Here is a 17,335-nt window from a genome sequence, read left to right as displayed (position 1 = left end):
ATTATTATTATTATTTATTTCTTAGCAGACGCCCTTATCCAGGGTGACCTACAATTGTTACAACATTTTGTTTTACGTACAATTACCCATTTATACAGTTGGGTTTTTACTGGAGCAATCTAGGTAAAGTACCTTGCTCAAGGGTACAGCAGCAGTGTCCCCCACCTGGGATTGAACCCACGACCCTCCGGTCAAGAGTCCAGAGCCCTAACCACTACTCCACACTGCTGCCTGGTTGTGTCATCCTTCTACCAAAACATACATGTATGGTGAATGAACACAATGCAAAGATACCATGCTCTACCTATGATGCATAGGCTAATGTTTCATATTAGCAATGAATAACCAAGTCAGTGAAAAAGCAAAAAAAGAAACTAATAAAGATAAAGTAAAGGAAAATGTTCCAGTAAAAATCACACAAGCAAGAAACAGAAAGTTCTTTGGTGGAGCTAGCTGAGATGTTTGAAAACCTACTCAACACATTTGGAAGACACCTTTTCAAAATAAAAGAGCAGTTATTTTACTACTGTGACCTGAAGAAATGCATGTATGTCAGTACAGGATTGCTTGATTCATATAGATGTCTCATAAAACTATAGCATGCAATGCTACATTGTATTGTATCTTGTATTAGAACAGAAGTAATATATCTTGGTGGAACAGAAGATCATATTTGCTTTAGCACAATATATCCATACAAACGAAGGGCTCTCCAGCAATACTGGCCCACCTTAATCCTGTTCTAGATCATATGAAAGCGTATCCCTCTGTGTTTCGTGTGCATTTTTTCACTATGGGCCACGCGCACAGCACAAGCAACACAGGAAATTCAACCTGTTCAGCACTGAACTACTCAAAAGAGGGTTCACTGCAGGAGTCTGGAATTTATTTGCAGCAAGCTATGGTAATGGTGCACCAGATGACAAGTTAGTCAGTTACGGTAAGGATATACCAAGTGCTGCTCATCTGTTCAGATCATTATGTGAGGCAGGTACCACTATAAAGTTGTTCTATGTGGACAAGCCTCAAACCAGATGCCTTCAGATCCTCCAGTTGTACCTTCTACTATGTGAATTAATCAGCTGATCACACTAGCTTCAGGAAGGCTTATGTATCAGGATGTTAGCTGTTTATGCTCAACAGACCAGGTAGTCTGCATCTCCAGAGCCTGTTGATCGGGACATTTATTGGCAACATCCAGATTTTGTTGGGAAATACTGTGTCAAAAATAACTACATAGATAAACATGTGCAAAGCAAATAATATAATTCAGAAAGTAATCACTTTCACACAGACAGCTATATGTGTTGCAATGTACTGTATGGATAAGAACAATTAATATGCAACCAGCGCTAAGCATATAGTATGTCATATAACATACGAGGCACATAACCATTTTTTTTTTATTTTATCCCGTTTTTTCTCCCAATTTGAAATATCCAATTGTATTTTAGGCTCAGCTCACCGCTACCACCCCTGCACTGACTTGGGAGCAGCAAAGACGAATGCACGCTGTCCTCTGAGGCGTGTGCTGTCAGCCGACCGCTTCTTTTCACTCTGCAGGCCCGCCATGCAGCCAACCCAGAGCTACAGCGTCGGAGGACAACGCAGCTCTGGGCAGCTTACAGGCAAGCCCACAGGCGCCCGGCGAGTCTATAGGGGTCTCTGGTGTGCGGTGAGCCGAGGACACCCTGGCTGACCTAAGACCTCCCCGCCCGGGCGGCGCTCCGCCAATTGTGTGCCACCCCCTGGGAACTCCCATCCACGGTTGGCAGTGGAATAGCCTGGACTCGAACTGGTGACCTCCAGGTTATAGGGCACATCCTGCACTCCACGCGGAGCGCCTTTACCGGATGCGCCACTCGGGAGCCCACGCACATAACCATTTTATATGGCAATCTACGCATCATTTTTTAGCCTGCCCTTAGTATCAGATACTTAGTCTTGACATTTGGATTAAACACATTTATTTTTGTATAGTTATAGTCAATAATTACACTATCTCAATTCAGAAATGTGCATTGTTTACATTAAAACATTTAAGTACAGTATATTCCGAATTATTTTTGTTTTTGTACAATATTTTCATTGACAAGTTATTGATCTTAAAACAGAATTGGATGATACGGCACATTTGTTTGGTGGAGTCAATTGATCATAAGCATGTCAATGGATCACATTTTTCTAGTTTACATTTAAATAGTAACAAGTTGAGTCTTAATTATGGTCAGCATCCAGTCAGGATTTAGATTCCAAACTTAAACAAAATATGTGACAGGACAAACCCATTTGAAAGTGTCCTTAAAATAGTACTGGTATCTTTACTATATTATGAAACATGAAAAAATAATCTGTTAACTTCAATACCTTTTATTTTGATAGTAAAGAAAACAACTGCTGCATTGATTGTCCCATTAATTATGTTACCACCGTCAACTACTCTCACGAGAACTATGGGTTGGTTCACATGCAATTTAGAAACTCCAAATTCTCTCTCTCCATTGTAGTGAGAATGTGACAGAGCACGCAAATATCACGCTATAGGTAGTGCAAGCCCAAAGCATGGTACGGCTAAAAAGGGTGGGTAAATTATCTTCTCAAGCTAAAAGGCACCGCAAATTCACTAAACATGTATCCAGTTGAGTTGCTGTCCTAAGTTTATCTCCCCTTAATGTACAACTGTGTCCTGTGGTCCTAGTGTCTGTACAACACTTAAATTAATGGTTTGGGTTAACTACTCTATATCAACTCATTTTAATATTTTAAAGACTTTAATCACGTCCCCCTCTAATTCTTCTTTGTTCCAGGCTGAACAGATTCAGTTCTTTCAGCCTTTCTTCGTAGCTCTGTCCTTTAAGTCCTGGGATTAATCTGCCTGGTCTTCTTTGTAGTCTCCTAGGCCACAGTATCCCTTTGGTATTGTGGTGACCAGAATTGGACACAGTATTTTCACAAGTGCATTAAAAGCTTAATCGTAACCTCCTTGGATTTGTACTCTACACTTTTAGTGTGCCAGTTTTGTTGTCAATTCAACGTGTGTCTTCTTTCCACTCCTGAAGGATATTACCTTCAAGTATTTCTCATCTTTGTTAGACAGCTTTTTGGGTCTTCCAGTCCTGAGTTTGTCAATTACATATGATGTATTTGTTGATTAAACTGATGAATACCAACTAACTTACTGTTGGTGGTGGAGCCCGAGTGCGCATGTGTAACTTTTGAGTTAGCAAAAATAAATTACGCACGTGCAAAGAAAAATTAAAATAACTCTATCCATTTTTTCGGTTCCAAAAAAAGGCACTCATCATAGTCATTGAGCACTAACACCTGCTTAGCCAGCTTTAGGTCTGTGTTTTACCTTGTTATCAGCTTAATATTGTTAACACAGTTTGGACCCCCTTACAACAACAGTGTGCTGCCTTCCAGGAGCCTCTGTCAAGCACATCACTGAGAACGTGGACAGGCTCCTAGAACGAACAGGAGACGCCCCGGTAGTAGTCATCCCCATCAGTGCAAACAACATTGGAAGAGACAGACCAAGAACCCTGCAAAACAAATTCAGAGAGCTAGGAAGGAAATTAAAAGACAAGACCAAAACTGTGGTATTTTCTGGGATACTGCCGGCGCCTTGCAAAGGACCATATGGACAGTTGGAAATACAAAATCAAAATGCATAGCTGAAATCGTGGTGCACACAGGAAGGCTTCATCTTTCTTGAACATTGGAGCACATTCTACAACAAGGACTATCTATACAGGTGGGACGGACTGCACTTAAACAGAAAGGGAACCAATCTACTCGGAGAAAGGATCCTTGAGGAGGTCCAGAAGCATTTAAACTAGAAAGGAAGGGGGGAGAAAACAAAAAAAACAGAAAGGAGATCACATCAAAACAAGGGCAACAACTCAGGTAAGACAACTATTAAATGTATTTATCTTAATGCTAGAAGTCTCAGAAACAAAATGTTAGAACTTGAAGCTACTGCACTAACACGTAACTACGATGTGATAGGTGTTACAGAAACTTGGTTGTCTGAGAGTGATGGAGACGAATATAATATTAGTGGGTACACACTATATAGGAAAGACAGGCAGGACAGAAGAGGCGGAGGGGTAGCGCTATACATAAGAAATAGTCTTGAAGCCCAGGTGTTAAATCAGGACAAAGAAAACAATGCAGAATCAATATGGGTCAGAATAATGGACACCAATTCAAAGGGCATAAAAATAGAAGCATGCTATAGACCGCCAAATTCAGATGCTGAGCAAAATAATCTGTTATACAATGACATTTGAAATGCATGTAGAAAAGGAGAATCCATACTAAGGGGGATTTCAACTTCCCCCATATAAAATGGGAAAACCCGATGGGGGGCACAACGGACGAAATTGAAATGGTGGAAATGACAAATGACTGCTTCCTAACGCAATTTGTCAAGGCACCGACTAGATTGGAGTAAAATAGAGAAAACCACCACAGAAAAAGGATGGCTGTTTCTTAAAAATGTAGTACTAGAGACGCAAAACAATTACATCCCAAAAGTAGACAAATCTAAATCTAAAACAAAATGGCCAAAATGGTTTAATAGATCAATTAAAAAAAATATTAAGTGAAAAAAGGCACTTTACAGAGTGTTTAAAAGGGACCAAAAACAAAGTACTCAGAAAGAGTACTTGGAACTGCAAACACAAGTCAAAAAGGAAGTTAGAAAGGCCAAGAGAGAGATAGAAATCAATATTGCTAAGGGGGCTAAAACCAATTCTAAAATGTTTTTCCAATATTATAACAGCAAGAGAACATTCAAAGAGGAGGTTAAATGTCTAAGAGACACAAATGGCAAAATCATAGATGAAGAAAAAAAAGCAAATATATTAAATGATTACGTTTCACAGGTTTTTACAAAGGAGGACACAGACAACATGCCCCACATGTCGACCTGTTCCTATCCAGTTTTAAATAACTTTAGCATAACAGAGGCAGAAGTATTAAAGGGACTAGGAGCACACAGGGGCAGTTGAGCAACGAGGTAACACATGAGCATTAGGTGCAACCCTACTCTTTGCCCGTATGCATTTTTTAACTCTCAACCCTTCCACAAGGGGCGCTATGGAGCATGCAAAATGACACAAAATCAGGGGGTTTGCCCCATAACCTTTGATGGGTAAGTCATATGCTCCCCAGATTTTGTGTTTGGGCATTGGGGGACAAGGGGAACAAGGTGGCGAGTTCCCTTGAACGTTTGAGGAGGGAGGGGGGGGGGGGGGGGGGTTCCCGAGGCAAACGGTAAAAGGTTGAGTCCCAGGGACTGCTCCTACTATTAGGTGCTACCCTACTCCTTTCCTGTGTGAATTTTTGAACTCTCAACCTTTCCACAAGGGACGCTATGGAGCACGCAAAACGACGCAAAATCAGGGGTTTTGCCCCATAACTTTTGATAGGTAAGTCATAGGATCCCAAAATGTTGTATTTTGGCATTTGGGGACAAGGGGAACAATGTGACTTTGTGTTTTTTGGCAAAGAGTCAAACCAAAAGTTTGGACTTTTTGGACTGGACTTGTCAAGCAGGTTGTGCTGAGTTCAGAAGTGTTTGAATGAACTTCCTACGATATTCCTAGCCCGAGAAATGTTGAAAAAACCAATGGGTGCTAACCAGCTGAAAGTGCTAATTTTATGCACTTCGTAGGTCGACGTTTTGGGATGTAATGTACGTTCCAGTGAACAGATCCTTCTGAAAATTGAGATTGAGAACAAAGGGCACACACAAACAACAGCCAGTAACAGGGGGCCACAGAAAGCACCACACGAGCAGGTTACATTTACACATAGACCCTGGGGGTCTCCATAGCCTCACTAAGGCGGCTCTCCTTTACCCCTGGAGGTTGTCCATAGGAGATTGCAGCTGGTGTCCGCAGTTCCCAACCCATCATTAGCACAGCAGGGATGCAGTGCGTTGACTCCTGTACTGTGGTGCGACAGGTGAGCAGGATGAACGGCAGTTGCTGAATCCAGTCCCGCTGGTGGTCTCTGGTGGCAATGGCCAGTTGGGTGCCGAGCGTGTGGTTGAAACGCTCAACCAACCCATCGCTTTGTGGGTGAAGGGGGGTGGTGTGGGTCTTGCTGATCCCCAGCCACTTGTAGATGTCGCTGAAGACCATGCTTTCAAAGTTGTGGCCCTGGTCGGAGTGGAGCTCTTGTGGGACCCCAGACCGGGAGAAGAACCTACTGTCTGTAACTCCAGGTTTGGCAGCACCTGGGTTTCTGACCATTTGGTGAAGTAATCCACTGCTGCCAAAATGAATCGGTTCCCACTGTCTGAGGTGGGAAAGGGGCCCAGCACATCAATGGCCACCCTCTCCATTGGTTCACCGACTTGGTACTGTTGCAGGGGGGCATGTGACTGCTCGCCGGGACCTTTCTTGGCGGTGCAGTCGTCGCACTGCCAGCAGTAAGTTTCCACGTTGCGGTGGCAGCGTCCCCAGTAGTACCGGTCGTGGAGGCATGCCAGCGTCTTATTGATGCCGAAGGTCTGGGAGAGCAGAGCTACTTCATTCCAGTGAGATCCTCCTCCATCCACCTGATGAGCAGACCGAGCTCCGGGTCTTGCAATTGCCGTTCTCGCCACTCCGTAATTGGCAGAGGCTGTACTTCCCTTACTGTCATGACATCCCCGTCTTCTCCCAGTGTCTCTCGCTCCCTTGCTTCTTGCCTTTCACAGTAGCGGCACCCCATCTCACTGCACAGTCTCCTGGACAGGGCATCAGCATTGCCGTGTTTCACCCCTGGTCAGTGTCGGATGTATCGCTCAAATGACTGGAGCTTTCTCCAGCCAGTGGGCTACTTGTCCTTCGGGTTCCTTGAAGCGCAGGAACCACTGCAGGGCGGTGTGGTTGGTGCAGAGCAATAACTAGCGTCCACAGAGGTAGGGTGGATAGTGTTTCACAGCCTCCACTACCGCCAGTAGCTCCCTCTGGGTCATGCAATAGTTGCGCTTTACTGAGGGCACGGCTGTAATACGCCAACACTCGCTCTCCTTCAGGGGTCACTTGGGACAGCACTGTGCCGATGCCCTCGTTGCTTGCATCAGTGTCCAGGGTGAAGGGGGCTGTCACAGAGGGGGCAGCGAGTACAGGGGCGCTGATAAGAGCGTGTTGCAGCTGGGCAAAGACATCCTCGTGTTCAACGGCCCACTTGTCAGCCTTTGTCCAGGAGGCGGTGCAGGGGGCTAGCTGGTCCTCTTACGAACCTCCTGTAGTAGGACGTCCCAGGAAACTTCGGAGCTGCCGTTTGTTGGCTGGGGTGGGCCACTACTGCACAGTTGAGACTTTCTCATTGGACCAGGCCAGTCCGTCCCCCATCTTCGGGCCGGACTGCAAACAGGTGCGCAAACTCCTGTAAGAGCGCACCTGTTGCGCTCTTGTGCATTGAATCGCTCTTGGCTGCGTTGGTACACCCCCTCCATAGCCTCACTAAGGCGGCTCTCTGCCCTGGGTGCGCACCATTTGCAGGAGCCCTTAAAAGAGATGATGCTTCATGGGATCCGGAGGGTGGTGCTGGTGCCTGTCGCCTATCTCTTGCTCCGCTCACTTCTTTTGCAGGAGCCCTTGAAAGGGTTGACGCCACTGGGATCCAGGGGGTGGTGCCTGGCGGCTGTCGCTGCCCTGTTGCTCTGCTGTTGACCTGCTCTGGGCTTGCGCCATTTGCAGGAGCCCTTAAAAGAACTGGCGCTCACTGAGATTGCGCTCACTGAGATTCGGGGGAGGGGGGGTACTGGCAGCTGTCATCACTCTTGTGCTTGGTTGATGCTTTGCTCTTGGTGCGCGCCGTTGGCAGAAGCCCTTAAAAGGACTGGCGGTCGCCGGACCAATGGGCACAAACAAACAACAGCCAATAACAGGGGGACACAGAAAGCACCACACGCGCAGGATATATTTACACATAGACACAGACAGTCGACCAGCAACTGCAGGGAATAGAGAGGGGGAAAGGAACACAATACAACGGGAATTACAGATCGCTACAATATGTTAAAAAATACTGATCATTTGAAAACAATACAGTACTGAAAAGGTTAAAAAAAAGAATATATGTTTGAAACAAATTCAGTACTGAAAAGGTGACACAGACACAGATTTGGGGTTCTGTGGTAACGTAGCCGCAAAGCAGAGCCTCGGCAAGACGTTACTGTGTTAACGTTTCCCTTGTGAGACCAGGTTGGGTATCTACCATGTAATAACAATGTGATACAATTTCAACATCAATCAATCTTTTACATTTTTACATGGGAAATACCTGTGTATGTATGTAATGCCTTGCAAAGTAAAGTAATCCCTGTTAACGGTGAAAACTATACACTAAATTCCATTTAATGTGATGCATTTACATTAAATGAATAATTATTTATTATTATTTATTTCTTAGCAGACGCCCTTATCCAGGGCGACTTACAATCGCAAGCAAATACAAATACATTCAAGTGTTACAATATAAGTCATACACTTATATTGTAACAATATAAGTGTATACACTTATATAGAATAATAACACTTATATAGAATAATAACACTGCACTTACTGTTCTATGCTTTCATGATCCCCCTATTTGACTTGTATTTTATTTTATTTCTGTTCTCAACCCTTGCTCAGCATTGTGCTTAGTAATGACTGTTTTGCCCTTTGTATTGATTCCCAAAGGCTGTTCTGTGCTCACTGATCCCCAGAGGCTGTTTTGTCCTCTATGTCTCCATTTCCAGAGCTTACACCCCGTGGAGATCCCTGGGCATTCTCTGTCCTTGTTCCTGACACTATATTGCTTGGGTTATTGTTCACTTCCACTATTCTAGGAATATTTCTTTTTTTTTGCCTTTTTACTGCCTGATCTTAATAAATTATTTTAGTATTTATAAATGTAGCAATATTGAGTAGTTTGGTCCTCGGTATGTAAATTCCTGGAAGAGTACTGTCTTGCACTGAAATCAAGAAATCTTTGGTACTCTGGTACTATTTATGAAACTAAAACAGAAACAACATCAATAATAACAATACTAATATGTTAACATATTTATTTTAATGCAAAAGTGTATTTTGCTAAGAATTGTCTCATGGTTTGAAATCCCGTCGTTTCCTACATCCACTAAAGGGAAGTGTGTCACAGGGTGTCAGGTTAATGGTTACACTCTTGTGTACCAGATGAAATAAAAGATAGACAAAGGCTGGCTTGAAGGCTATGTCGTCCGGTGGTTAAAGAAAAGGGCTTCTAACCAGGAGGTCCCCTGTTCAAATCCTGGCTCACTCACTGACTTACTGTGTGAACCTGAGCAAGTCATTTAACCTCGTTGTGCTCTGTCTTTCAGGTGAGATGTTGTCACTCAGCAGCTGATGCATAGTTGTGACTCAGCAGCTGATGCATAGTTCACACACCTTAAGTCATCTTGGATAAAGACGTCTGCTAAATAAACCAATAATAATGATGATAATAATAATAATAATGTTTGAGAGCCTTTTTGAGGAAATGAAAACACATTTTGATTCATAACATGTTCTTTTCATTTAATACCAGGGATAGAAACATTATTTTTGGTCAATTTTATTGACTAGTTTTAACTTGTAACTTGTATAACTACTGTATTATCATGTTCTCTTGTTGCCTTGTAAAATACTTGTTTTCTTCTATGTGAACACATGCAGTGTTTAAGTTATGATTAAAAAAATTATAAAAAAAAAAAAACAAAGGCACTTTTCTGCTTGGCAGAACTTCCCAGACAGCCAAACTATTTTGGCCCAACACTGGCCCAGTTCCGGATGCCAAACTGGCCCAGTTCCGGATGCGGGTGCCGGTATTGGCCCGGTGTCTTTTTGCACCCCGGGCCGATGTTGGCCCGTATGTATTGGCCCAAATGCGGCAAGCGGCTTAGAGCCATATGAAGCACATTTGGCCCACTCTCGGCCCTAATCTGGCATACGCATGGTACAACTGGCCCACTTACTGCCCAAATGCGGCAACCGGCTTGAAGCCATACGATACACATTTGGCCCGGTTTTGGAAAATTAACAATTATATTCCTAAAATTGCAGTCCTTCACTGGTAGCTGGGGTTCGAACTGGTCCACAGCTAACTTTTAAAAATACTGTTGCTTAAATGAATTAGCCCTAACCATATTATAGCTATTAAATGAAATTAAACTACTGCAAATGTACTAGTAGAGACTCACTTAAAGAGAAATGAACAACTTAAAAATAATATTAAGAAATAAAAGCAGATATATCCAACTTGATATGTCATAATAAACAACAGAAGCCTAAAAAATAATTTAAAAAAAGATGCTCTGAGATTTTAAGAACACCACTACCTATGTTTTAAAGTCACCAACAATTATAGGTAGTCATTTTATTATGTGCTTTATTATACATCTTTAAAAATTTGAATAGCATTTACATAGTAACTTATGCTTAACTAAACACATTGTATTTTACATTTTTAAATTATTTACTTTTAGCCATATACGTAAAAAAAAGAATCGTAACTACCCAGCAAACAATTTTCTGTTATCAGAATGTTACAAGAACGTTACCAAGTAACATTAGAAAACGTTAATATGGAAAGTTCTCTATTTGTTCATAGAACGTTACTTCCTAACGTTATTTAATAACCTTCTGAGAACCTTTGTGAACAATAAATTTGAGCAAATAAAAGGAGCAACAACTATTCATTTTCATCAACATGTTCTTTATTTATGATCTTATATATATATATATATATATATATATATATATATATATATAATTTTAAATCAATTCATCATTAGTCCGCTGGCCACCTCATCTTCTGCCCTTTCCTTGGACTTGTTCAGCCTTTCCTAAAAGGAAAAACAGTATGTATTTAATTCAAGTTTAATTGTAATCACTTAAGTTGTTTAGTAATATACAGATACACATTAGTTCTCAATGTACATGATGTACATGTCCACTTTTTGATAGAGAACAGCTCGTTCCTATTAAATCCAGTCCATAATGTATTATGGCCCATTTGACCAAATATGGCATAATCTCTTACTTGGTTACCGAAATGGAAGGAAAGTGAAGGAAGCGTCATGGCTGCATACCTGATTTTGTTTCTTTCGATGTGGTGCCAGTTTCAGAGTCTCCCCTACTTTCAACTCCACCTCTGTCCTGGTCACCTTGTAGTTCCATTTGGTTGTTTCTACAAAAAAATTATATATATATATATATATATATATATATATATATATATATATATATATATATATATACACAGACGTGCTCAAATTTGTTGGTACCCTTACAGCTCATTGAAATAATGCTTCATTCCTCCTGAAAAGTGATGAAATTAAAAGCTATTTTATCATGTATACTTGCATGCCTTTGGTATGTCATAGAATAAAGCAAAGAAGCTGTGAAAAGAGATGAATTATTGTTTATTCTACAAAGATATTCTAAAATGGTCTGGACACATTTGTTGGTACCCCTTAGAAAAGATAATAAATAATTGGATTATAGTGATATTTCAAACTAATTAGTTTCTTTAATTAGTACCACACATGTCTCCAATCTTGTAATCAGTCATTCAGCCTATTTAAATGGAGAAAAGTAGGCACTGTGCTGTTTGGTATCATTGTGTGCACCACACTGAACATGGACCAGAGAAAGCAAAGGAGAGAGTTGTCTGAGGAGATCAGAAAGAAAATAATAGACAAGCATGGTAAAGGTAAAGGCTGCAAGACCATCTCCAAGCAGCTTGATGTTCCTGTGACAACAGTTGCAAATATTATTAAGAAGTTTAATGTCCATGGAACTGTAGCCAACCTCCCTGGGCGCGGCCGCAAGAGGAAAATCGACCCCAGACTGAACAGAAGGATAGTGCGAATGGTAGAAAAAGAACCAAGGATAACTGCCAAAGAGATACAAGCTGAACTCCAAGGTGAAGGTACGTCAGTTTCTGATCACACCATCCGTCGCTTTTTGAGCAAAAAGTGGGCTCCATGGAAGAAGACCCAGGAAGACTCCAGTTTTGAAAGAAAAACATAAAAAAGCCAGACTGGAATTTGCTAAAATGCATATTGACAAGCCACAATCCTTCTGGGAGAATGTCCTTTGGACAGATGAGTCAAAACTGGAGCTTTTTGGCAAGTCACATCAGCTCTGTTCACAGACGAAAAAATGAAGCTTTCAAAGAAAAGAACACCATACCTACAGTGAAACATGGAGGAGGCTCGGTTATGTTTTGGGGCTGCTTTGCTGCGCCTGGCACAGGGTGCCTTGCATCTGTGCAGGGCACAATGAAATCTCAAGACTATCAAGGCATTCTGGAGCGAAACATATTGCCCAGTGTCAGAAAGCTCTGTCTCAGCCGCAGGTCATGGGTCCTCCAACAGGATAATGACCCAAAACACACAGCTAAAAGCACCCAAGAATGGATAAGAACAAAACATTGGACTATTTTGAAGTGGCCTTCTATGAGTCCTGATCTGAATCCTATCCAACATCTATGGAAAGAGCTGAAATTTGCAGTCTGGAGAAGGCACTCATCAAACCTTAGACAGCTGGAGCAGTTTGCTCAGGAAGAGTGGGCCAAACTACTTGTTAACAGGTGCAGAAGTCTCATTGAGAGCTACAGAAAACGTTTGATTGCAGTGATTGCCTCTAAAGGTTGTGCAACAAAATATTAGGTTGGCAGTCCCATCATTTTTGTCCATGCCATTTTCATTTGTTTTCTTATTTACAATATTATGTTGAATAAAAAATCAAAAGCAAAGTCTGATTTCTATTAAATATGGAATAAACAATGGTGGATGCCAATTACTTTTGTCAGTTTCAAGTTATTTCAGAGAAAATTGTGCATTCTTCGTTTTTTGTGGAGGGGTACCAACAAATTTGAGCACGTCTGTATATAAAATACATTTATGTGAATTAGTATTATTTTGGCTTATGAAGTGTCCTGTCACTAAACATTACGCAAAACAATAAATTAATATGCACTCTATTGCCATGCTTCACATCTGTGAGACTTTGCAACCACTTTACTGGCTTTGCTATAATTTACCATTAAGCAATAAAAAAAATCCTTAAATTACCACAATTAAGACATTATCAGTCTCCTTACAAAGGTTACAACAGCTTGAAGCCATTATGCCAAGGTCACCACTTGTGTAATCAATTTCCCTACAACTTGGTTTACACCACCCATCAGAGGCAGCTCGTAAGGGAAGGCAGAAGAGAATTTAAAGGGATTTCCGTTTATTCTCCCCTGTAAACACCTCTTAACACAAGAGATAACAATTAAAACAACGCAGAAGCTGTGGAAATGCGTTAATCGCAAGATTACATTCCCGTCCCCTTGTTTTTCAATCTAACATTATTTCAGTACTATGATGGGTGAGAAGAAAAGCGTGAGGCATGGGCAGTGTTAGGTTTGCACCACACATAATGCTTTGAGTTTAGGCCAAAAAGCTCTATCTTGGTCTCATGTGACCACAAAACCTTTTCCCACATCGCAGCTGGGTCACTCATGCTTTCTGGCAAACTCCAGACGTGCTTTCAGATGGTACTTTTTGAGTAACGGCTTCTTTCTTGCCACTCTCCCATACAGGCCAGTGTTATGCAGAGCTCTTGATATGGTTGACTGGTGCACCATTACTCCACTCCCAGCCACTGAACTCTGTAGCTCCTTCAAAGTGATTGTTGGCCTCTCTGTGGCTTCTCTCACAAGTCTCCTTCTTGTTTGAGCGCTGAGTTTTGAGGGACGGCCTTTTCTTGGCAGTGCCTGGGTGGTGTGATGCAGCTTCCACTTCCTGATTGTTGATCCAACTGTGCTCACTGGGATATCCAACCACTTGGATATTATTTTGTACCCTTTCCCTAATCTATGCATTTGTATTACTTTATCTCTTCCTCTGTAGAATGCTATTTGGTCTTCATTTCCCATCAGTTTCACAGCCTGACCAATGATCATTCAACAGTGGGGTTTTTATCCAGAAAATGTGACAGCAACCTTAATGGTTCACAGGTGGAGGCCAATGGTAAGGTAATTGTGTCTGGGAACTTCCACAGCACAGGGGTTGAATACTTATGCAAGCAAGATATTTCAGTTTTTTATTTTTCTTAAAAATATTTCCCAACATAAAACCAATGTCACCTTACAATAATTGATTTTGAGTTTCAGTGTTTTAAAATAAAAAATCAAACAGAACGAAATTTCAATGTACCATTTGTAATTCAGTAATATGAGAGAATTGGTCAGGGGTCTGAATACTTTTGAAAGGCACTGTGTGTATATATATATATATATATATATATATATATATATATATATATATATATATATATATATATATATATTGCAGATTTCAACTATGTACAATGTTACACATACCATTAAATCTACCAAAAATGAATCATTATCCCACTTAATATAAGTTTAGTCCTAATAGTGAAAACTTCATACCATTTTTTTCCTCAAGTCAGCATCTTTATCCAGATGGGTGCACATATTTTCCATTTCTTCTATGGTCTGCCAGGGTCGAGGAAACACATTGTCAATGTCCTCCACACTGCTGCCAAGGGAAGAAACCACCCTCTGCAATAGGACCAAGCCTTCCTACTTCTTCTCAAGAATGCTGTCAAGCTTCATGAGGACACTCCTCTGAAAATCTATTAGAATCTAACAGACATTTATAGCAATTAGGTGATGATAATTCAGAGATGCAATGCAGTAATGTTCTGCAGTGATGAACTTTCTTTTTGCAGACATTTTATTGCATCTGTTGATTTAACCAAAACAACTAACGAGACTCATCCCATCTGCGAATTGATCTTGACCTTTCATCTGGTCTGCAAGGTGATCTTGGTGTATCTGAGCTGCCAGACGTCACAACTGATCTCTCGTATGACCTAGACCTGAAATTGTTATAGTCGCGCTGGGTTACAGTGTTCTTTTGGGGGTCATAGCCTCTAAAGAGCGCGAAAGACGGTTAGCTGGCCAGGTGGGCTGGCTTAAAATGATAAATATGGGGGGGGACTGTAGCTGCCAGGGGCAGTGCAGTCAAATTGCTGAGTGAATACAACTGTCAAGTGAAAACCCCAGCAAGAAAGCCTGTTGGTGATAGAGTGCTGTCAGATGTATTATTTTGGAGTAGACTACGGCCAGCAGTATTGGAATAATAAACCAAGTTACCGTCTTTTCCCGAGTTCGCTATCATGGTACAATCCAGCTGTTGTGACGTATTTTATCTTATAGTAAACATAATATAGGTCAAATGATAAATGTGATAGAAAAGTATACCATAAGCGTGTATGTTTTTTTGGGGTTTTTTTTATAATAAAGTCGATGTTGAAAAATCCCTTACACTGACACCCTTGACAAAAAATAAATAAATAAATAAATAAATAAATAAATAAATAATAATAATAATAATAATAATAATAATAATAATAATAATTAAATACTTGTACTTGGCATGTACACTTATCGTTTAGTTTTCAAATGATATAGCCTAGCTATACAGTCGATTAAATTAAATTTCCTTACCTTGTTAAAAGGGCTGCTTCAAATGAAGTAAAAAATAAATAACTATAACTAACTCTCACTATATACAATTATTTATTATTTATATACAATTATTTGTCAAATTTATCAATTTATCTAATGTTTTCTTCCCTTCGTTCAACCGTCTCCAACTTCTGTGACTTAGCTCGAGCAGTTTCTTGGTTTAAACTCGCTCAGTCTGCTTGTGCGCGTGAATATTTTTTAAATCGAACACTCGTACATTTCTTACTGGTATTTTTCTTTTTTTTATGTAGGTCAGTTTTCTACTTCATTTCTTATTTTTTATATAGCGCCCATAAAGACACTTCACAAATGTAACAAAACAGCAAATTGTGTTGAGTAATAAATAATAAAATAAACACTTAATGCAATAACAGGAAATTCTAAGGGATAAAGATCTGATTGTTTTTATTATTATAAAACTATTATAATATTCACTGTTACTACAGGTTCACATACTGAACACAAAAATATGATTGATTTTTATTTTTAGCTAATCCTAGTAAATGTATGTACATATAAAAAAATAATATTTTTTCCGACATTGGGCCAGCACTGGGCCGGTGTTGTAGTTTTATCTCCTTCTAAATACGATGGTCAGTGACATCGTGCCAGAACTGGCCCAACTGCTACTTGCCGCTGCGACTGCGAGCCGACTGTGCCGCTATGCAGCCGGATCCGGCCCGGCATCGTATGGCTGTGTGGGTTTAGTTTATTGTTGTATTTTTCATATGGGAAACAATTTAGCATTTATCATTTATCAACCTCAGCTGTAAGAAGGTAACTAAGTGGATAGTTTTGTCTTTCTTTCAACAACATGCTACAAATATTTGATACACTTCTAATGGGAATACAACTAGTTTTGTGTTTAGAAAATAGGCCCAGATTCCGTGTTCAATGAAACTACTGGATATTTTTTTTCAGAATGCATTTTATAAGATAAATAAATAAACACAGAAAAACTAAATTGATAAATATGAACCGTTTTTGGTGTGCAGGGTGAGTCATGCAGCGAAGGCTTGAATCCTGGCTGTGCGAAGGGAGCGTCGCATTTCCTCTGGTGCTCCTGTGGGTTAGGGAGACAAAACGGCAGGGACTGTTTCTCCTCATTGCGCTACAGGGAAGCCTGCTGGGCAGACATCCAGTTAGCTCAAAGGCGGACACCTGCAGGGCTAGCCTTTCTCCTCCAGCGGTCAGTAGCTCGCTGACATCTGTGATGGGGGCATTCTCATGAAGAAATATACGATTCATTAAAAACCATTCTCTGAAGTGTTAATTGCCTATTTAGTTTAATGAATGCACAGTAAAAGCATGTGCGTCAGGGCATCACAAAACCACTAAAACAACGACAATTAATAATTAATAGAGATCTATGTACAGGCAAGAGTGGCTCAAGATGGTTCCAGCATGTGCCCTTTAGCTGACACTGATTACCTTCAGCAACTTAACAAGTTTATTTTGTTTTTTTTCAGACAAAACAGGCCACATCCAAGAAGAGATAGGCTTGCCTTTTCACACCTGCAATAAATCATGGACAAATACAATACAATGAAATATAAATTTTTGTAACCTTGATATGTTTTTGTTTTTCTTATTTATTTATTGTATGTATAAATTAGTTAAAAAAGCAATGACAGTACATTATCTCCTGTCAGTACCTTTTTTTGACAATGTTGGGAAAAGGTATAACCCAAGTGCTATATTTTAATTATAAAGTATCACATTCATGTAGATCATGATTTCTAGGTCAAATCCAAAATGTTTTAATTGCCCATATAC

The sequence above is a fragment of the Acipenser ruthenus genome, chromosome 1 (assembly GCF_902713425.1).
Source record: "Acipenser ruthenus chromosome 1, fAciRut3.2 maternal haplotype, whole genome shotgun sequence".
In the NCBI taxonomy this organism is placed as follows: domain Eukaryota; kingdom Metazoa; phylum Chordata; class Actinopteri; order Acipenseriformes; family Acipenseridae; genus Acipenser; species Acipenser ruthenus.
Note: the sequence above shows the minus strand (reverse complement) of the source record.